The following is a 21,061-nucleotide window of genomic DNA, read 5'->3' on the forward strand; positions in this document are numbered from 1 at the left end:
ACCACAATGACATGAGACTAGAAATCAACTACAATAGAAAAACCGAAAAATATTCAGGTTAGCCTTTACCCAAAGGCTATATAGCACGTTATTAAATAACAAATGGAGGCCTGACCTGTGGTGGCACAGTGGATAAAGTGTGGACCTGGAATGCTGAGGTCACCGGTTCGAGGCACTGGGTTTACTCGGTCAAAGCACATGCAGGAGTTGATGCTACCTGCGCCTCCCCCCTTATCTCTCTCTCTCTCCTTTCTCTAAAATTGAATAAATAAATAACCCATGGGTTAACAATGAGAGCAAGGAAGAAACTGTATTGAAACAAATGGAGATGAACATATAATAACACTAAATCTCTGGGACATAGTGATAGCAGTCCTGAGAGGTAAGTTCATAGTACTACAGGCATAACTTAAGAGGCAAGAAAAAGCTCAAATAACAATCTATTCACAATAGCAAAGATCTGGAAACAGCCCAAGTGTCCGTCAGTGGACAAGTGGATTAAAAAGCTGTGGTACATATATACAATGGAATACTATGGGGCTATGAAAAAGAAGGAAATATTACCTTTTGCAACAATATGGAGGGCCCTGGAAACTATTATGTTGAGTGAAATAAGCCAGGCAGAGAAAGAAAAATATCATATGACCTCACTCATTTGAGGAGCCCTAGGAACAATGTGAATTGAGGAACAAAATTGATACAGAGGAGGGATCAAAGGTACCAGAGGAAAAGAGGACAGAGGGAAAGGGGATGATAAGATGGGATAAACCTAAAGGGAAGGGGGGGAGGGTGCTGTCGGGAGGGGGACAAGGGAGATGTTGAGGGGAATATGGGAGAGGGGGAATGCATTCAGGGTGACCCTAGAATCTATGTAAACAAGTAAGTTTAAAAAATTTAAAAAATCAATCTAACCCTGCACCTAAAACAATTATAAGAAGAAAAACAAATAAAGTTCAGAGGAAGTAAAAGGAAGGAAATAATAAAGAACAGAGTGGGAATAAATGGCTAATAATACAATACAAATGATCAATGAAACCAAGAGCTGGGTCTTTGAAAAGGTAAACAAGATTGATGAACCTTTAACCAGACTCAATAAGAAAAAAGAGAGAGGACCTAGATAAACAAAATTAGAAATGAAAGAGAAGTAACAACTGACATCCCAGAAATACAAGGATTGTAAGAAAATACCATGAAGAACTATATGCCATAAAATTGGACAATGTGGGTGAAATGGATAAATTCCTAGAAACATACAACTTTGCAAAATGAAATCTGGAAGAATCAGAAAACCTGAGCAGACAGATTACAAGAAATGAAATTGAAACAGTTATTAAATTCCCAGCACACAGGTCCTGGGCTGAATGGCTTTAAAGGTGAATTTTACCAAACATTCAAAGGTGAATTAACACCTATTCTTCTCAAGCTATTTCAAAAAATTCAAGAGGAGGAAAGACTTATAAGCTCACTTTATGAAGCAAGCATTATCCTAATTCCAAAACCAAGTAAAGACACTACAAAGAGAGTAAACTATAGGACAATATCCCTGATTAACATAGATGCTAAAATTCTCAACAAAATATTTGCAAACCAGATCCAGCAATACATGACATACATAGATCATACATTATGATCAAGTGGGATCTATTCAGGGTAGGAAAGGCTGGTATTGATTTGCAAATCAATAAACATGATTCATCTCATAAAATGAAGAATAAAAATCACATGGTCATATCAATAGATGAAGAAAAAACAGTCGATAAAATCTAGCACCTATTTATGATAAAAATTTTCAGCAAAGTGGGAATACAGGGAATATACCTCAACTTAATAAAGGCAATATACAACAAACTGACAGCCAACATCATACTCAAAGGACAAAAATGAAAAGCAATCCCCTTAAGATCGGGAACAAGGCAGCGGTGTCTCCTTTCACCACTCTTACTCGATACAGTACTGGAAGTCTTAGCCACAGCAATCAGACAAAAAGAAATAAAAGGCATCCAATTAGAAAAGAAGAAGTAAAACTGTCATTATTTGCTGATGACACGATACTGTACATCGAAAACCCTAAAGTCTCATCTAAAAAACTGCTAGGCCTGATAAATGAATTCTGCAGAGTGGCAGGATATAAAATTAATATTCAGAAATCAATGGCACTTTTATATACCAATAATGAACTTCCAGAAAGAGAAATTAAGAAAACAATTCCATTCAGTATTGCAAGAAAAAAATAAAGTACCTAAAGATAATTTAACTAAGGAAGTAAAAGACTTGGAGGTAAAAGACTTGGGAAATTATAAGACATTGAAACAAGAAATTGAGGAAGATTCAAACAAGTGGAAGCATATACTGTGTTCATGGACAGGAAGAATTAACATAATTAAAATGTCCATACTACCCAAACAATCTACAGATTCACTGCAATTCCTATTAAAATACCAATGGCATACTTCAAAGATCTCGAAAAAATATTCCAAAAATTTTATGGAACCAAAAGTGAACCCAAAGAGCTAAGTACAGCATGCAGTAGTAACCTCTGTTTCCCTACAGAGCAAGGTAATGAGTTAGTATCAGAGAGAAACATAATTAAATATAAATATAGAAATTCAATGCCAGAAGCCTATTTAGAAAATGGACAATTAAAAAAACAACTCCTGAATCCTTGAAATTAAAAAAAATTATTATTTTAAAGTAATTTGAAATGTTAACTAGTCTTAATCTTCTTCTATTCCTGTATTATATATATTTTTTATTTCCTCCAAACCAAGAAATAGAAATTACTTGTAAAGTAATTGGTAAATGTTTCCTCATTTTAATTCAGTTCCCGTGTGAAAGACTGGAGAGAAACATGTGCTTCCCTCATAACACAATTAAAATCAGGGTCTTAGATGAAATCTTTACAAAGGTGCCAATGTTAAAAGTATTCAAACTCAATAATACCTCATTTATTTCTATCGTCATGGAAATCATGTGTTCTGCTAAGAGAGTTCCCTAAATAGCTAAGTGTACATTGACCTTTAATGGTTACAACAGGCGTGCTTGCTTCGGCAACACATATACTAATGGTAACAACAGGCATCTTTCTAAAATCTATCATCCTCTTCCAGCACTGTCCAAGAAATATACTGAGTGACATGGATAATTTAAATGTCCAGAAGCCACGTGGTAAAAGAAATGGAAAAATCAATTTCAATATATTTTACTTAATATAATATACATGTATATAACAATTTTTATACTAACTCTTTGAAATTTGGAGTCTATGTTACAGTTCCAGCATATCTTATATTGAACTAGCCACTTTTGAAGCCCCAGTAGGATTAACTATTAAATTGTAACTCTTAACTATTAATAAGTAATTGTTTAATTAGGAAATGCAGTGGTTGTCTCGCCTCAGTAAACTGGCCAGAACAGGCAGACTAAACCTAAAACTGGCCCAGCCAGCACTTCCAGGAGGCCTACCCAGGGTCAGAGCTATGTGTTTCATTTGGATACTTGAATAGTTCTCTTTGTGGGGGGCAGCACTGTGAACCACCACAGCCAAGGACTGCACTTGTACTAGAGCAACTGCCTGAGGACTAGAGTGGGAGTGACATCATGGGTAGGCCTGTCACTGAATGCTCCAAACACTTATATTCTCCTGTGTTTCAAAATCAATTCATTTGATTTTATGTAGTAGTAGAATATTTTTCTACAAATACATTTTAAATAGGAATTTAATCTATAAGAGAGATAAACAACCATTCATATAAATTTAAAGATATATTTATTTGATAAAACAATGATACTGTTTGAAGACAATGACAATCTAAAACTGAATTTCTAATTACAGTTAATATTTTATATAACTCCATCATTCATTTAATTAACTGCAAGAGTTGTAGGGTCATAAGTGTTCAATTCAAACCTGTTTAAAGAACCTATAGGTATTTTGATGCACTGACGTTTTTATTTATTTTTACAGAGACAGAGAGAGAGTCAGAGAGAGGGATAGACAGGGACAGACAGACAGGAATGGAGAGAGATGAGAAGCATCAATCATCAGTTTTTCATTGCGACACCTTAGTTGTTCATCGATTGCTTTCTCCCATGTGCCCTGACCACCGGCCTTCAGCAGACCGAGCAATCCCCTACTCAAGCCAGTGCCCTTGGATCCAAGCTGGTGAGCTTTGTTCAAGCCAGATGATCCCGCACTCAAGATGGCAACCTCACGGTCTCGAACCTGGGTCCTCTGCATCCCAGTCTGACACTCCATCCACTGCACCACTGCCCGGTCAGGCACTGATGCACTGATGTTTTAAAGAAAGAAAAAAAGCGAGGAACACAAAGCTATTCTAGTTTGCTTTCTTTGGAAGTTACTTCTACATGAATATTATGGAATTGTAAAAATATTCCACTGAAAGTATTTCCAACTCAGAGTACTGTGTATATGTAATTTAAAAAATATACTGGCATTGGCCTGACCTGTGGTAGCGCAGTGGATAAAGCATCAACCTGGAAATGCTGAGGTCGCTGGTTCGAAACCCTGGGCTTGCCTGGTCAAGGCACATATGGGAGTTGATTCTTCCAGCTCCTCCCCCCTGTCTCTCTCCTCTCTTTCTCTGTCTCTCTCTGTCTCTCTCTGTCCCTCTCTGTCTCCTCTCTAAAATGAATAAATAAAAAAAAATTTTTTTAAATATACTGGCATTACAAATAGAGATATCAAATATACATATCATGTGTTCTACAATATAAGATTTAAGATTCACATGGTGGTATTGTGGATATTTCAAAAAGATAACCAATAAATAACATTACAAAAGTTTGAGTTCTTTGTGAGTGAAGAATGTACTTTTACTACACAGCCCAAACCCAAAGATTAATATAAAAAAAACAAAACAATATATTACAAAGTCAAAAATAGAAAAAGTCTTAAAAATATTAGTTTGATTTCAAAGGTATCTCCAAAATGACAGGGATAAAACAAATCACTGAAAATCCAATATTTTTATCTTGATCTATGCTCTAGAATTTAATCTAAATCTTTTATTACATTGTAAATTATTTCATTAAAATTTAAATATCATGTTTACAAACTCTATTCTCCTTAGAAAATACAAATTTGTACATTTTTTCTATTCTAAACTTTCTTCTTTTCCATTTTTATAGATTAACAAGGCAGATAAAGTTAATGAGGTGCCTTGGTAATTTACCCATTTCAGCAACTTTAAGTTTAACCCATCAAAACTGGAAAGCCACATGCAAAAGAATGAAACTCGACTACAGCCTGTCCCCGTGTACTAAAATTAATTCAAAATGGATCAAAGACCTAAATATAAGACCTAAAACAATAAAGTACATAGAAGAAGACATAGGTACTAAACTCATGGACCTGGGTTTTAAAGAACATTTTATGAACTTGACTCCAATGGCAAGAGAAGTGAAGGCAAAAATAAATGAATGGGACTATCAGAATAAAAAGTTTTTGCTCAGCAGGAAAAACTGATATAAAAATAAACAGACAGTCAACTAAATGGGAAATGATATTTTCAAACAACAGCTCAGATAAGGGCCTAATATCCAAAATTTACAAAGAACTCATAAAACTCAACAACAAACAAACAAACAATCCAATAAAAAAATGGGAAGAGGACATGAATAGACACTTCTCCCAGGAAGAGATACAAATGGCCAACAGATATATGAAAAGATGCTCAGCTTCATTAGTTATTAGGGAAATGCAAATCAAAACTACAATGAGATACCACCTCACCCCTGTTAGATTAGCTATTATCAACAAGATGGGTAATAGCAAATGTTGGAGAGGCTGTGGAGAAAAAGGAACCCTCATTCACTGTTGGTGGGACTGTAAAGTAGTACAACCATTATGGAGGAAAGTATGGTGGTTCCTCAAAAAACTGCAAATAGAACTACCTTATGACCCAGCAATCCCTCTACTGGGTATATACCCCAAAACCTCAGAAACATTGATACGTGAAGACACATGTAGCCCCATGTTCATTGCAGCACTGTTCACAGTGGCCAAGACATGGAAACAACCAAAAAGCCCTTCAATAGAAGACTGGATAAAGAAGATGTGGCACATATACACTATGGAATACTACTCAGCCATAAGAAATGATGACATCAGATCATTTACAGCAAAATGGTGGGATCTTGATAACATTATAAGGAGTGAAATAAGTAAATCAGAAAAAAACAAGAACTACATGATTCCATACATTGGTGGAACATATAAATGAGACTAAGAGACATGGACAAGAGTGTGGTGGTTACCAGGGATGGGGGGAGGGAGGACAGGGGGAGAGTTAGGGGGAGGGGGAGGGGCACAGAGAACTAGATAGAGGGTGGCGAAGGACAATCAGACTTTGGGCGAGGGGTATGCAACAGAATTTAATGACAAAATAACCTAGACATGTTTTCTTTGAATATATGTACCCTGATTTATTAATGTCATCCCATTACCATTAATAAAAATTTATTTAAAAAAAAAAAAAAGTTTAACCCATCAGCTTTACTGCAATCCAGTAAATTAATAGAACATAAGAGGAAAGTAAAATAGTGTTGCTTTTTAAAATTTTTATTTAATTTATTGTGTTTACATAGATTCTAGTGTCGCCCCGATTGTATCCCCGTTCCCCTGTATTCACCTCAACATATCCCTTGCTCCCCTCCCAACAGCTCTCTCCCCCCATCCCTTCAGGTTTAATTCCATTCCTCAGTTCACATTGTTCCTTGGATTCCTCAAATGAGTGAGGTCATATGATATTTTTCTTTCTCTGCCTGGTTTATTTCACTTAACATAATAGTTTCCAGGTCCATCCATGTTGTTGCAAAAGGTAAGATTTCCTTCTTTTTCCTGGCCCCATAGTATTCCATTGTATATATGTACCTCTGCTTTTTAATCCACTCGTCCACTGACAGACACTTGGGCTGTTTCCAGATCTTCACTATTGTGAACAATGCTGCCATAAACATGGAGTGCATTTTTTTTTTTTAAATCAGTGATATGACATTCTTGGGATATATTTCTAAAATGGGGATGGCTGTGTCAAAAGGCAGTTCCATTTTCAATTTTTTGAGGAATCTCCATACTGTTGTCCACAGTGGCTGCACCAGTCTGCATTCCCACCAGCAGTGTAGGAGGGTTTTCTTTTCTCCACATCCTTGCCAGCACTTATTCTGTGTTGTTTTGTTAATGAGCGCCATTCTGACTGGTGTGAGGTGGTATTTCATTGTGGTTTTAATTTGCATTTCTCTAATGATTAGTGATGTTGAACATTTTTTCATCTGTCTATTGGCCATCTGTATATCCTCTTTAGAGAAGTGTCTATTAATTTCTTTTGCCCATTTTTTTATTGGATTGTTTGTTTTTCTGGTGTTGAGTTTTACAATTTCTTTATAAATTTTGGTTATTAACCTCTTATCAGATGTATTGTTGAATATGTTCTCCCATTGTGTGCTTTGTCTTTTTATTCTGTTCATATTGTCTTTAGCTGTGCAAAAGCTTTTTAGTTTGATATAGTCCCATTTGTTTATCTTGTCTTTTATTTGACATGCCCGTGGATATAAATCAGCAAATATATTGCTGCAAGAGATGTCAGAGAGCTTACTGCCTATGTTTTCTTCTAAGATGCTTATGGTTTCATGACTTACATTTAAGTCTTTTTATCAATTTTGAGTTGATTTTTGTGACTGTTGTAAGTTGTTGGTCTAATTTCATTTTTTTTCAGGTAGCTGTCCAATTTTCCCAACACCATTTGTTAAAGAGGCTGTTTTTACTCCATTGTATGCTCTTACCTCCTTTGTCAAATATCAATTGTCCATAGAAGTGTGGGTTTATTTCTGGGTTCTCTGTTCTGTTCCATTGATCTATATGCCTGTTCTTATGCCAGTATCAAGCTGTTTTGAGTACAATGTCCTTGTAGTGTAACTGGATATCAGGAAGTGTGATACCTCCCACTTTATTCTTCTTTTTCAAGATTGCTGAGGTTATTCGTGTTCTTTTTTGGTTCCATATAAATTTTTGGAATATGTGATCTATATCTTTGAAGTATGTCATTGGCATTTTAATTGCTATTGCATTGAATTTATAAATTGCTTTGGGTAGTATAGACATTTTAATGATGTTTATTCTTCCTAACCATGAGCACAGTATATGCTTCCACTTGTTTGTATATTCCTTGATTTCTTTTATCAATATTTTGTAATTTTCCAAGTACAAGTCTTTAACCTCCTTGGTTAAATTTACTCCTAGGTATTTTATTTTTTTTTGGTTGCAATAGTGAAGGGGATTGTTTCCTTCATTTCTCTTTCTGACAGTTCATTGTTGATGTATAAAAATGCCTCTGTTTTCTGTGTATTAATTTTATACCCTGCCACCTTGCTGAATTCATTTATCAGGTCCAATAGTTTTTGACTGAGACTTTAGGGTTTTCTATATACAGTATCATATCATCTGAAAATAATGATAGTTTTATTTCTTCTTTTCCAATTTGGATGCCTTTTATTTCTTCTTGTCTGATTGCTGTAGGTAAGACTTCCAGTACTATGTTAAATAAGAGTGGTAAAAGGGGGCGCCCCTGTCTTGTTCCTGATCTTAGGGGGATTGCTTTAATTTTTGCCCAATAACTATGATATTGGCTGTGGGTTTGTCATAGATGGCCTTTATCATGTTGAGGTATGTTCCCTGTATTCCCACTTTGCTGAGAGTTTTGATCATGAATGGGTGATGGATTTTTATCAAATGCTTTTTCTGCATCTATTGAAATTATCATGTGGTTTTTCTCCTTCCTTTTGTTTATGTGATGAATCACATTGATTGATTTTTGAATATTGTACCATTTTGCCTCCTTAGAATAAATCCCACTTGATCATGATGTATGATTTTTTTTCATGTATTGCTGGATCTGGTTTGCTAATATTTTGTTGAGGATTTTAGCATCTAAATTCATCAGGGAAATTGGCCTATAATTTTCTTTCTTTGTGTAGTCTTTGCCTGGTTTTGGAATCAGAATTATGCTCGCCTCATAAAAGGAGCTTGGAACTGTTTCTTCCTCTTGAATTTTTTGAAATAGCTTGAGAAGGATAAGATTTAGTTCTTCTTTGAGTCTTTGGTAGAATTCACCAGTGAAGCCATCTGGTCCAGGGCTTTTGTTTGTTGGGAGTTTTTTGATAACTGTTTTGACCTCATTTGTTGTAATCAGTCTGTTTAAGTTTTCTGATTCTTCCAGATTGGTTTTTGGAAGATTATATGTTTCAAAGAATATATACATTTCACCTAGGTTGTCTAATTTTTTGACATACAGTTCTTCATAGTATTTTCTTACAATATTTTGTATTTCTGTTGTGTCAGTTGTATTTCTCCACTCTCATTTCTAATTTTATTTATTTGAGTCCTCTCTCTTTTTTCTTGGTGAGTCTGGTTAAAGGTTCATCAATTTCTTTACCCTTTCAAAGAACCAGCTCCTGGTTTCATTGATCCTCTGTATTGTTTCTTTAGCCTCTATGTCATTTATTTCTGCTCTGATATTTATTATTTCTTTCCTTCTACTACCTCTGGGCTTTTCTTGCTGTTCTTTTTCTAGTTCTTTTAGATGCAAGGCTAGGTTGTTTATTTGAGCTTTTTCTAGCTTTTTAAGGTATGCCTGTACTGCTATGAACTTTCCTCTCAGTACTGCTTTTGCTGTGTCCCATACATTTTGAGTTGTTGTATGCTTGTTATCATTCTTTCTAGGAATTTTTTAATTTCTTCTTTGATCTCATTGTTAACCCATTCATTATTTAATAACATGCTATTTAGTTTCCAAGTGTTTGAGTATTTTTGAGTTTTTCTGTTGTGATTGATTTCTAGTTTCATGCCATTGTGATCAGAGAAAATGCTCGATATGACTTCAATCTTCTTAAATTTGTTGAGAACACTTTTGTGCCCTAACATGTTGTCTATCCTAGAGAATGTACTATGAGTACTTGAAAAGAATGTATATTCTGCTGCTTTATGGTGAAAGGTTCTGAAGATATCTATTAAACTGAATTGATCTAGTGTGTCCTTTAAGTCTGCTGTTTCTTTGTTAATTTTATTTCTTGAGGATCTATCTAGTGATGTTAGTGGGGTATTGAAATCCCATATATTATAATATTGCTGTTGATCTCATTCTTTATAGCCATTAAAGTCTGCTTTATATATTTAGGTGCTCCTATATTAGGTGTGTAGATATTTATAATGGTTATATCTTCCTGTTGGATTGCTCCCTTTATCATTATGTAGTGACCTTCTTTATCTCTTACTATAGCCTTTGTTTTAAAATCCATTTTGTCTAATATAAGTATTGCTACCCCAGCTTTTTTCATTTCCATTTGCATTAAATATTTTTTCCATCCTTTGACCTTTAGTCTTTGTGTATCTTTTTTTTTGAGATGTGTCTCTTGTAGACAGTATATGTATGGGTTCTGTTATCTTATTCATGCAGCTACCCTATGTCTTTTAATTGGATCATTTAATCCATTTACATTTAAGGGTATTATTGATATGTAGTTGTTTATTGTCATTTTATTCTTTTTTTTTTTTCTCCTGAAGCTGGAAACGGGGAGAGACAGTCAGACAGACTCCCGCATGTGACTGACAGGGATCCACCAGGCACGCCCACCAGGGGCTGTGCTCTGCCCACCAGGGGGCGATGCTCTGCCCCTCCGGGCGTCGCTCTGCCACGACCAGAGCCACTCTAGCGCCTGGGGCGGAGGCCAAGGAGCCATCCCCAGCGCCCGGGCCATCTTTGCTCCAATGGAGCCTTGGCTGCGGGAGGGGAAGAGAGAGCCAGAGAGGAAGGAGGGGGGGTGGAGAAGCAAATGGGCACTTCTCCTATGTGCCCTGGCCGGGAATTGAACCCGGGTCCCCCGCACGCTAGGCTGACGCTCTACCGCTGAGCCAACCGGCCAGGGCACCATTTTATTCTTTAAAGCTATCTTCCTCTTTTACCATATTCTTTTCCCCCTTTGTTCTGTTTACAACAGGCCCCTTCACATTTCTTGCATCATTGGTTGGTTGTAATGAATTCCTTGAATTTTGTTTTTGTTTTTTTTTGTCTGGGGAACTTTTTATTTCTCCTTCAATTTTAAACGATAGCTTTGCTGGATAAAGTAGTCTTGGTTGTAGGCTCTTTTTAAGTATTACTTTGAATATTTCTTGCCATTCTCTTCTGGCCTCAAGTGTTTCTGTTGAGAAGTTGGAGGTCATTCTTATGGGGGCTCCTTTGTAGGTGATAGCCTTTTTTTCTCTAGCAGCTTTTAATATTTTCTCTTTATCACTTAGCTTTGATAATTTAATTATGATGTGTCTTGGTGTGGATTTCTTTCGGTTTCTTTTTAATGGAATTCTCTGTGCTTCTTGAACTTGTGTGACATTTTTCTCCATCAATTTAGGGAAGTTTTCAGCTATGACAGGAGTTGGGAACCTATGGCTCGTGAGCCAGATGTGGCTCTTTTGATGGCTGCATCTGGCTTGCAGACAAATCTTTAATAAAAAAAAATAATAATGTTAAAAATATAAAACATTCTCATGTATTACAATCTATTCATTTCCTACCACTCATATTCATGGGTGTGGGTGGCTGGAGACAATCACAGCTGTCCTCTGGGACAAAATCATATTTTTATTGGATAATGCACAATGTACAAGAGTTGTTGTATAGCTTTCATGGAATTACATTTTAAAACATGTGGCACTCATGGCTCTCTCAGCCAAACAGGTTCCCGACCCCTGAGCTATGATTTGTTTGAACAAGGTTTCTATCCCTTGTTCTTTCTCTTCTTCTTCAGGAACCCCTATGATGCAGATGTTGTTTCTTTTCATGTTGTCACAGAGCTCTCTTAGAGTTTCCTCAGACTTTTTGAGTCTCTTTTATTTTTGATACTCTGCTTCCCTGCCTTTATTTATCTTGCCTCTAACTCACTGATTCTATACTCAGCATTATCCATCCTGCTTTTTTTAAAAAAAATTTTCTATTTATTCATTTTTAGAGAGGAGAGAGAGAGACAGAGAGAGAAGGGGGAGGAGCTGGAAGCATCAACTCCCACACGTGCCCTGACGAGGCAAGCCTAGGGTTTTGAACCGGTGACCTCAGCATTTCCAGGTTGACACTTTATCCACTGCGCCACCACAGGTCAGGCCATCCTGCTTTTAATTCCTTCCATTGTGGTCTTCATTTCTGATATTGTATTTGTCATTTCTGACTGATTCTTTTTTATTATTTCAATGTCCTTTTTTATATTTACTATGTCTTTATGTGCTCGTTATGTCCATCTATTGCTGTTCTAAGATCTTTGAGCATCATCACAATCATTATTTTAAACTTTGTATCAGGTAATTTGTTTATATCTGACTCATTCAAGTCCTTTTCTGGGGATTTCTCTTGATTTATTTGGGCTGCATTTCTCTGCCTTCCTATTCTGTCTGTGTATAAGAAAAGTGTGGCCACAGGAGTCCAATGGGCGTGGCCTCTGTGTTCCCTAGGTGTGGTCTGTCTGCAGGCCCACCACCGCCTCTGCCGCTGCCTTAGGCGATCGGGTAAGGGAAAATAATGTTGCTTTTAATTCCACAATTTGACTTGTATAAATAACAATTCTAAATGAAAAGAAGTCAAATTGAGTATTTGAAGAAGACACCTACATAAAACTTTTTAAAGCTACTTACATTATACAGACAAATAGAAGTTTTCATCCTAAAATTTACAGTGAATAGAATTATCAGTCTCCACATGAAGAATTTTAAATTTAGTCCTGGATACCAATGCGCTGCTGAAATAGTAAATACCTGGGGTAAGAAAGACCCTGTAATGATCTGCGATATTCTGCAGAGCATAAACCTCAAACCCAACAGAAATTTTTCTTACAGTTGTAATAGCTAGAGCAACTCTGCACAATTTACTCTTGTTACAATGACAGTAGAAGTAAATGAAAATATTTTTAGTAAGGAAATGCAGTTCTGACACACTCATGCAAGCCCAGTTTTTAACAAGGCAGCATGCAATACAGAGTGCGAACAAAAGCTGCACAAAAGTATGTCAAGAACAAAAAGTTATCAGTACGTTCAAGAAACATGTTTGATTTTCATTCTCTTGGTGATGTAAACCTGCAGACATTTGTAAACCCAGATAACAACTCAGGCACACCAGAAACTACAAGAAAGTAGAAAAAATAATGATATGTAACTAAAAAATAATTACCAAGTTTCAAAATTTAGCAGAAGAAACTAATGTTGATTACATTTCAGTGGTCAGAAATGCTATTTTATTTAAGCACATATTCATTATATTCCATCGGGACACTTCACCATCTAAATGCCATTCTCTGGAATCTCTTAAAAAGTCTGCAGTAAGCCAGAGAAGAGTTCTTGCTTAATTTATAGCATTACTCAAAACATATTTCAGATGCAAATTCACATGACTAATCACCAGGAAACAACATGTATTATTTATAATTTGTTACCAACAGACACATAGAATATAAACAAATGCATATTCACCAATACAAGATTGAACATCTTATAAAGGTCAGGTATTTCTAGACTGGTTTACTTAATTTCAAGCTATAAAAACTATAGAAACTAAACAAATCATTAAACATGCACTTATTTATATAGATATTTTTATTTAAGCATCATCCAAGTTTATAACACTTATGTACAGTAAGAACAATCACAACAATGAATTTGCCCTCTGGAAAAAAAAAAACCCTGCTTGAATAATTGAGCACATTTGTGTCTCAGAGAGCAGATGCATTTTAATTTTGCTCAGATTATCTATTAACTACAGCAAAGAAAATATTTATCAATCTAGTTTTGTGTGAGTGCTAGTTCAAATAATGCAGCTGCTGTGGAAGACCATATGGCCATTTCTCAAAAAGTAAACACAGAATGCCCACGTAACTCAGCAGCTCTACCCCCGAGTATATACCCCAAATTGAAAACAGGCCTCAAAAAGGTCTTCAAATACCAATATTCAGAGAAGCATATTCAGAATAGCCAAAAGTTGAAACAACCCAAGTGTCTATCATCAGTGAACGGATTTAAAAATGTGGTATATACAAACAATGAAATATTGATCAACCATCAAAACAAACAAAGTTCTGATGCATGCTTCAGGGCAGATGAACCTTGAAAGCATTACACTAAGTGAAAGAAGCCAGAACACATTATACAAAGTGAAATAAGCCAGAAGTGATTGCAGTTCTATGAGGAACCTAAGATAGTCAATTCACAGAAAATTGAATAGCAATTGCCTGGGTTCAGAGGAGAGGAAAATTGAGAGTTGTTGTTTGATGTGTATAATGTTTCAGTTTGAGTTTTGGATGTATAGAGGTGATGGCTGCACAACAGTGAGAATGTATGTAATGCCCCTGACATGTAACATGAAATGGTTAAATGGTAAAAATAAAATAAAATAAAATTGATCTGTAAATATTAGCAAAAAGAATGGCTTGTAATTTCTGAAAAGGAAGTGTTCTGTGCGATATTAAAACATATCATAGCAGTACAAGGAAGTATAAAAGATGTGGTGTTGGCAGAGTTCAAGGGAAGAGAGAGACAAAAAGAACACCTATGAATTTAATGTGTGATAAAAACTGACACTTTGTCCCTGGCTGGTTGGCTCAGCAGTAGAGCATCGGCCCTGTGTGTGGAAGTCCCAGGTTCAATTCCCTGCCAGTGCACACAGGAGAAGTACCCATCTGCTTCTCCACCCTTCCCCCTCTCCTTTCTCTCTATCTCTTTCTTCCCCTCCTGCAGCCAAGGCTCCATTCGAGCAAAGTTGGCTTTGGTGCTGAGAATGGCTCCATGGCCTTACCTCAGGTTCTAGAATGACTCCAGTTGCAACAGAGCAATGTCCCAGATGAGCAGAGCATTGCCCCCTAGTGGGCATGCCGGTGGATCCTGGTCGAGCACATGTGGGAGTCTGTCTCTCTGCCTCCCCACTTCTCACTTCAAAAAAATACCAACCCCCCAACAAAACAAATAAACAAACAAACAAAAAGCATGGCACTTCAAGTGGTTAGAGAGTAGAAAATAACTGTATATACCAATGTCAGATGTAACAATGTCTTAAGTGCAAAGAATGCAATAAGAACATATTTATATACAGTTCCAGCATGGGGACAAACTCCAGCTTCTATAATAAAGACTGAACACACATAGCCGCTAGAGTGAGAAACTGATACATCCAACTCCCTATTAATGTAAAACTTTTGCACATATAAATGTCACTGATAGAAAAAAGTTAAATAAATATGGTATATATTAAAGTCATCATTTAAAAGCTGGAAATAAATCTAAATATATCACCAATCTAAGGCAGTAAATGTAAAATGTGAGGATTTTAAAAGAATATGAACAGCATGATTCCATTTCTGGTTAACAACAAAAAGGAACACTAAAATATGTATATATTTGCATATAAGAATATTAATGTACAGAAACAGATAAAAAGACAACTAAACTTTTAAGTAATTAACTCAGGAAATGAACTAAATATAAAGGAGACAATATTTTACTCTGTACACTTTGTAATATTTGATATTTTACAAATTTATTTTTGTATACTGTTTATATAAAGTTATAAAAAGCAATCTACAGTATATCCAACTGTATAAAATATAAAAAGAAATGTCATTATCAAAAATGAGGCAAAGAAAAAAACCTAGTTAAAATGTTTACTTCGTGTTAAAAGGGCTTTAATTTATAATGAGTTCTGACAATCAACAACAAAATATTTTAGAAACATAACAGAAAAATGAACAAAAAGCACGAATGAATAAATGTGGGCCCCAAAGAGTTCAGCTTCATTTTGAATTAAAGAAATGAAAATTTATATATAACATTTTTTACCCATCACCTTATGAAGTTATTAACAATATAAATAAGATAAAGAGTGGTTGAGATGAAATTGGAGATTTTGGAACAGTAGATTTGCCATCTGAAAAAAATATATTAGATTACATTCACAAGCTTTATCAATAAAAGATTAGGGATTTAATTTGATTTTTTACTCTTTTATTTTATTTATTTATTTATTTATTTTTCTGAAGCTGGAAACAGGGAGGCAGTCAGACAGACTCCCGCATGCGCCCGACCGGGATCCACCCGGCACACCCACCAGGAGGCGCGCCCTGCCCCTCTGGGGCGTCGCTCTGTTGCATCCAGAGCCATTCCAGCGCCTGAGGCAGAGGCCACAGAGCCATCCCCAGCGCCCGGGCCATCTTTGCTCCAGTGGAGCCTCAGCTGTGGGAGGGGAAGAGAGAGACAGAAAGGAAAGAGAGAGGGAGGGGTGGAGAAGCAGGTGGACGCTTTTCCTGTGTGCCCTGTCTGGGAATCGAACCTGGGACTCCTGCACGCCAGGCCGACACTCTACCGCTGAGCCAACCGGCCAGGGCTGTTTTTTACTCTTTTAAAAGGATTATTTCTTTAAAGGAAAAATACACATACTTTCCTATCTTTAGAATTCTTCTGGGAAGTTACCTAAATATGTATCTATACAAGCACATGTAGATTTTGCATAAGAATATTGACTTTAGCAGGGGTTGGGAACCTATGGCTCACGAGCCAGATGTGGCTCTTTTGATGGCTGCATCTGGCTTGCAGACAAATCTTTAATAAAAAAAATAACTTTAAAAATATAAAACATTCTCATGTATTACAATCCATTCATTTCCTACCGCTCATGTTTATGGTTGCGGGTGGCTGGAGCCAATCACAGCTGTCCTCCAAGACAACACCAAATTTTTATTGGATAATGCATAATGTACACAGGTCATTATATGGCCCTCACAGAATTACATTTTAAAATATGTCGTGTTCATGGCCCTCTCAGCCAAAAAAGGTTCCTGACCCCTGGACTATAGCTTTGTATTCTAGAATGAAAATTCTAGAAATTAACTAATAAAAATCATAAAAATAATGTATTTAAAATAAATCTATATACCTCTAAGAAAATTAACCATCCAATTAATAGTATACTACATAATACTTATCCTTTTGTTTTCTGCTTAATATTTCACAGTTTTTTTTTACATTAGAACAATTATAACTACCTTATCATCATTTTATGTTACTAAGGATCCTTTTTGTATAGTTTTCCCTAACTGATGATAAACGTTTGGCAGTCTCTTGAAGAATTTTGAGTTTTGATATTTAAGGAAATGTTCCTGTATTTTATCATCTTTATTAACATTTCCTCACAATCCTCTTTTCTTTGGAACACTAAATAGTATCAGTGTTTTATAAATCCTATATGAAATACTTATGGTCAACTCTTTTGAAAGTGCATATCAACAAACCTAGTATCCCACAGTACATATCCTCACTAGGACCATGTGAATAAATGAATATAACTTTCATTTACTTGATGAATATGAACCTCATATGCAATCTTTTTCTTTTAAAGATTTTTTTATTTATTCATTATAGAGAGGAGAGAGAGAGAGAGAGAGAGAGAGAGAGAGAGAGAGAGAGAAGGGGGGAGGAGCAGGAAGCATCAACTCCCATATGTGCCTTGACCAGGCGAGCTCAGGATTTTGAACCGGCAACCTCAGCGTTTCCAGGTTGACGCTTTATCCACTGTGCCACCACAGGTCAGGCTCATATGCAATCTTAATGTATCAGTCCACCAAAAGCTATCTCCTCCCCGAAGCCTTGCAGCACTCAACTAAGTACTCAAGAAGGCTACCAGTTGCCAGATGAATCATAAAAACTTTTTCTAATTACTATGTTAACATGCACAATTCCGGACAATCATTTAAAATATTAGGACAACAGGAAACATAAGGACAGATTAGAAACCAGCAATTGAAATTTGAGTTCAATACCCTCATATAACGACAGGAAACTAAACCCCATAGAAATGATGTGATTGAGTAAGCAAAGCCATACTCGGACCCTGAGTCTGTCAGCTCAAGCTAATACTCTTTCCACTACAGTAGTCCTGACTTATCCCTGGAGGGTATGTTCCAAGATGCCCAGTTTATGTTTGGAATAGCAGATACCACCAAACCTCATCTATGTTATGTTTGCTTCTCTCTATATACAACAATAATAAAGTTTAATTTATAAATTAGGCATGGTAAGAGATTAACAGCAATAAATAATAACAAAATAAAGCAATTATAATATCCTGTAATAAAAGTTATGTGAATGTGGTCTCTCATTCTCAAAATATCTAACTGTCCTGTACTCTTCTTTTATCTTGAGATGATGTGAAATGATACAGTGCCTACATGATGAGGTGAAGTGAGGTGTATACAGTGGACAAATGTATGAGTTATATCCCAGATGGGACAGAGTGGGGTAGCATAAACTTTCACCACACTACTCAGAATGATGAGTATTTTAAAATGAATGAGTTGTTTACTTGCAGAATTTTTCATTTAATATTTTTGGACTACAGTCGCCGGTAACTGAAATAGAAAAAAGTGAAAGTGTGGATAAGTAGTGACTACTGGATTCTTCTTGTCTCTTGCTACTACCACAACCAGTGGGTAGCCAGAGATAGCAGCACTGAAATTAGGAAAATAATTCCTTCCACCACATTAAAATAATCTCTCAAGTCTTAAGCAGAGCAATTGATGAGTAGTGCATGCAAGAAGTCTTCATTTAATTTCAATAAGTAATGACTTTTTCTGCCTTTCAGTTGTAAAATGTATTTTCTGTTGCCAAATTAAAAATTCCCACTAAAGAGAAAAATAATAATTTTATGACATGAGGAGAGGTGAGAGCAACAGAAAGAAATACAAGTCTTGTTATGAAGACAGGGGAAATTTTACAGTTTAATTGGGAATAAATATACCTATACAAACTGGTTGCATTTCAGGAAATGAAACAGTCCTATGCTAATAAGATACCCTGTAAAGGTGTCACCAGATCACTTTTATAATGAATAAAGTAGCAAAGTTGATGACATGTAAAAAAGACATATAAAAAAATAAGCTACAAACCTTATTCTTCCTGAATATTAATTGGAGTGGTGCTGTAAGTCTATGAGCTTCCTATATGACAGCACTGTGCTAAGTGTTTGATATGCATCCCATTTTAACTTTACTATCATCCCACTTATTTACATCATTTTACATATAAATAAACATTTAAAGTTTACATAACTTGCCAAGTTTACATAATTTTAGAATCACTAATTATAACAGCTAATATGGCTCTAAGTATGTTGGGCAGATAAAATGTATTATGCTCACTTTGTTAAAGTGGCACTGCCCACGTGGAGGCCATCGCCCAGGTGATATTAATGTGTGTTGAGAATCCTTGTAGCCTGGGGCTTGGTTTTGGGATTAAGCCTTTCCCACCCTTTTTGATGTGGGGTGGTACAATCCAATCATGCCTCAGAAAGTGACTCTGTATTAGAGACTTCCCTATTTTGTATATTGGATTAAGGGTTTTGAATCTACACTATAAAATAGGGGTAGAACGGGAGCTTGCGCTCTTGGTTCCTGAGGTTAGCATGAGGAGAGCAGAGAGAGTAGAGTCAGCAGCGGAAGGAGGCCACGTGGAGGAGGCCAGGAAAAGCAGCCAAGATGGCGGAGTGCTGAGTGAGATGCCAGTTTGTACAGAGTTTGTATCTGGGATAAGGAAGGAGATGGGGAACTGAGGAGAATAAGGCTGGTGAGCTAGAAACCTTTGATTCTAGGAAACTCGGATAAGTCAGTGGCTTTGTAAGCACTGAATGTGATTGGGTTTTGGAGCCCAGTGTGTGTTTTTACTTGCCTGCCGGGTGCAAGCTAGGATTAAAGACTATGGCCCATCAGTTTGTGGCTCCGCCGTTTCTTTACCGACTGTCCGAATCCAATGCGAACCTGCATAGACCGGGCGGCTGTGATGGTGGCCCTGGCTGTGGCTCCTGGCTTTACAAAGTATGTACTTCTTTTTTCATTACTAAGATGAAAAATGAGTGGAAATCACCAGAAATTGAAGACATATTTGAAAAATCACCAATTATTTAAAGAATTTTGAAATAGAGCCTGACCAGGCGGTGGCTCAGTGGATAGAGCGTCGGACTGGGATGCTGAGGACCCAGGTTCGAGACCCCGAGGTCGCCAGCTTAAGCACAGGCTCATCTGGTTTGAGCAAAAGCTCACCAGCTTGGACCCAAGGTTGCTGGCTCGAGCAAGGGGTTACTCAGTCTGCTGAAGGCCCATGGTCAAAGCAAATATGAGAAAGCAATCAATGAACAACTAAGGTGTCACAATGAAAAACTAATGATTGATGCTTCTCATCTCTCCGTTCCTGTTTGTCTGTCCCTGTCTATCCCTCTCTCTGACTCTCTCTCTGTCTCTGTAAAAAAAAAAAAAAAAAAAAAAAAAGAATTTTGAAATAGGGAAGTAGGAAGTTCCTAAACCTGTTTTACAGGAACCTGGAGGTCCTGCAGTGGGAGGAGTCAGCACTGGAAAAGAAATAATACAGATTGGGCCAAATACTTGGACATTATTGCATTGTTTTTATTGGTGTAAAATTATGTTTTTTGTTCTTGACTAATTTACGTATAAATTCCAACCATTCAAATAGTTGCTATACACATAAGCACGTCAAACAACAGAAATTTTTTATATGTATGTGATATACAGAATATACTAAGACCTATGAAATTTACTCTGAAAAGTGGTTGTTATATATTTTTATATGTAAATATCTATTTTATGTATTTATATGTATATGATGTACAGAACATGCTAGGACCCTATGAAATTTTCTCAGTTATGAATTTTTACACATAAATATGCCAAATAATGGAAACATATACATCTATGTGGTGAATAGAATGTGCTAAGACACTATGAAAACATACAAAAGAACAACAACAGAATTTTTTATAAACTGTATGTCATACCCCTGTCATGGAAATTAATACAAGCCAGAATTAATTACTAAAATGTCTTCTTTTCAATTATTTGGTATCACTGATTTTAAATGTCAAAGAAATAAAATCTTAAAAAAAAAACAAGAAAGAAAAAAACACCCATTTACCTTTAATACATTTTGGTATCTTAGGCTCCCATAAACCATTATTAGACCCAC

The sequence above is a fragment of the Saccopteryx leptura genome, chromosome 2 (assembly GCF_036850995.1).
Source record: "Saccopteryx leptura isolate mSacLep1 chromosome 2, mSacLep1_pri_phased_curated, whole genome shotgun sequence".
NCBI lineage: Eukaryota > Metazoa > Chordata > Mammalia > Chiroptera > Emballonuridae > Saccopteryx > Saccopteryx leptura.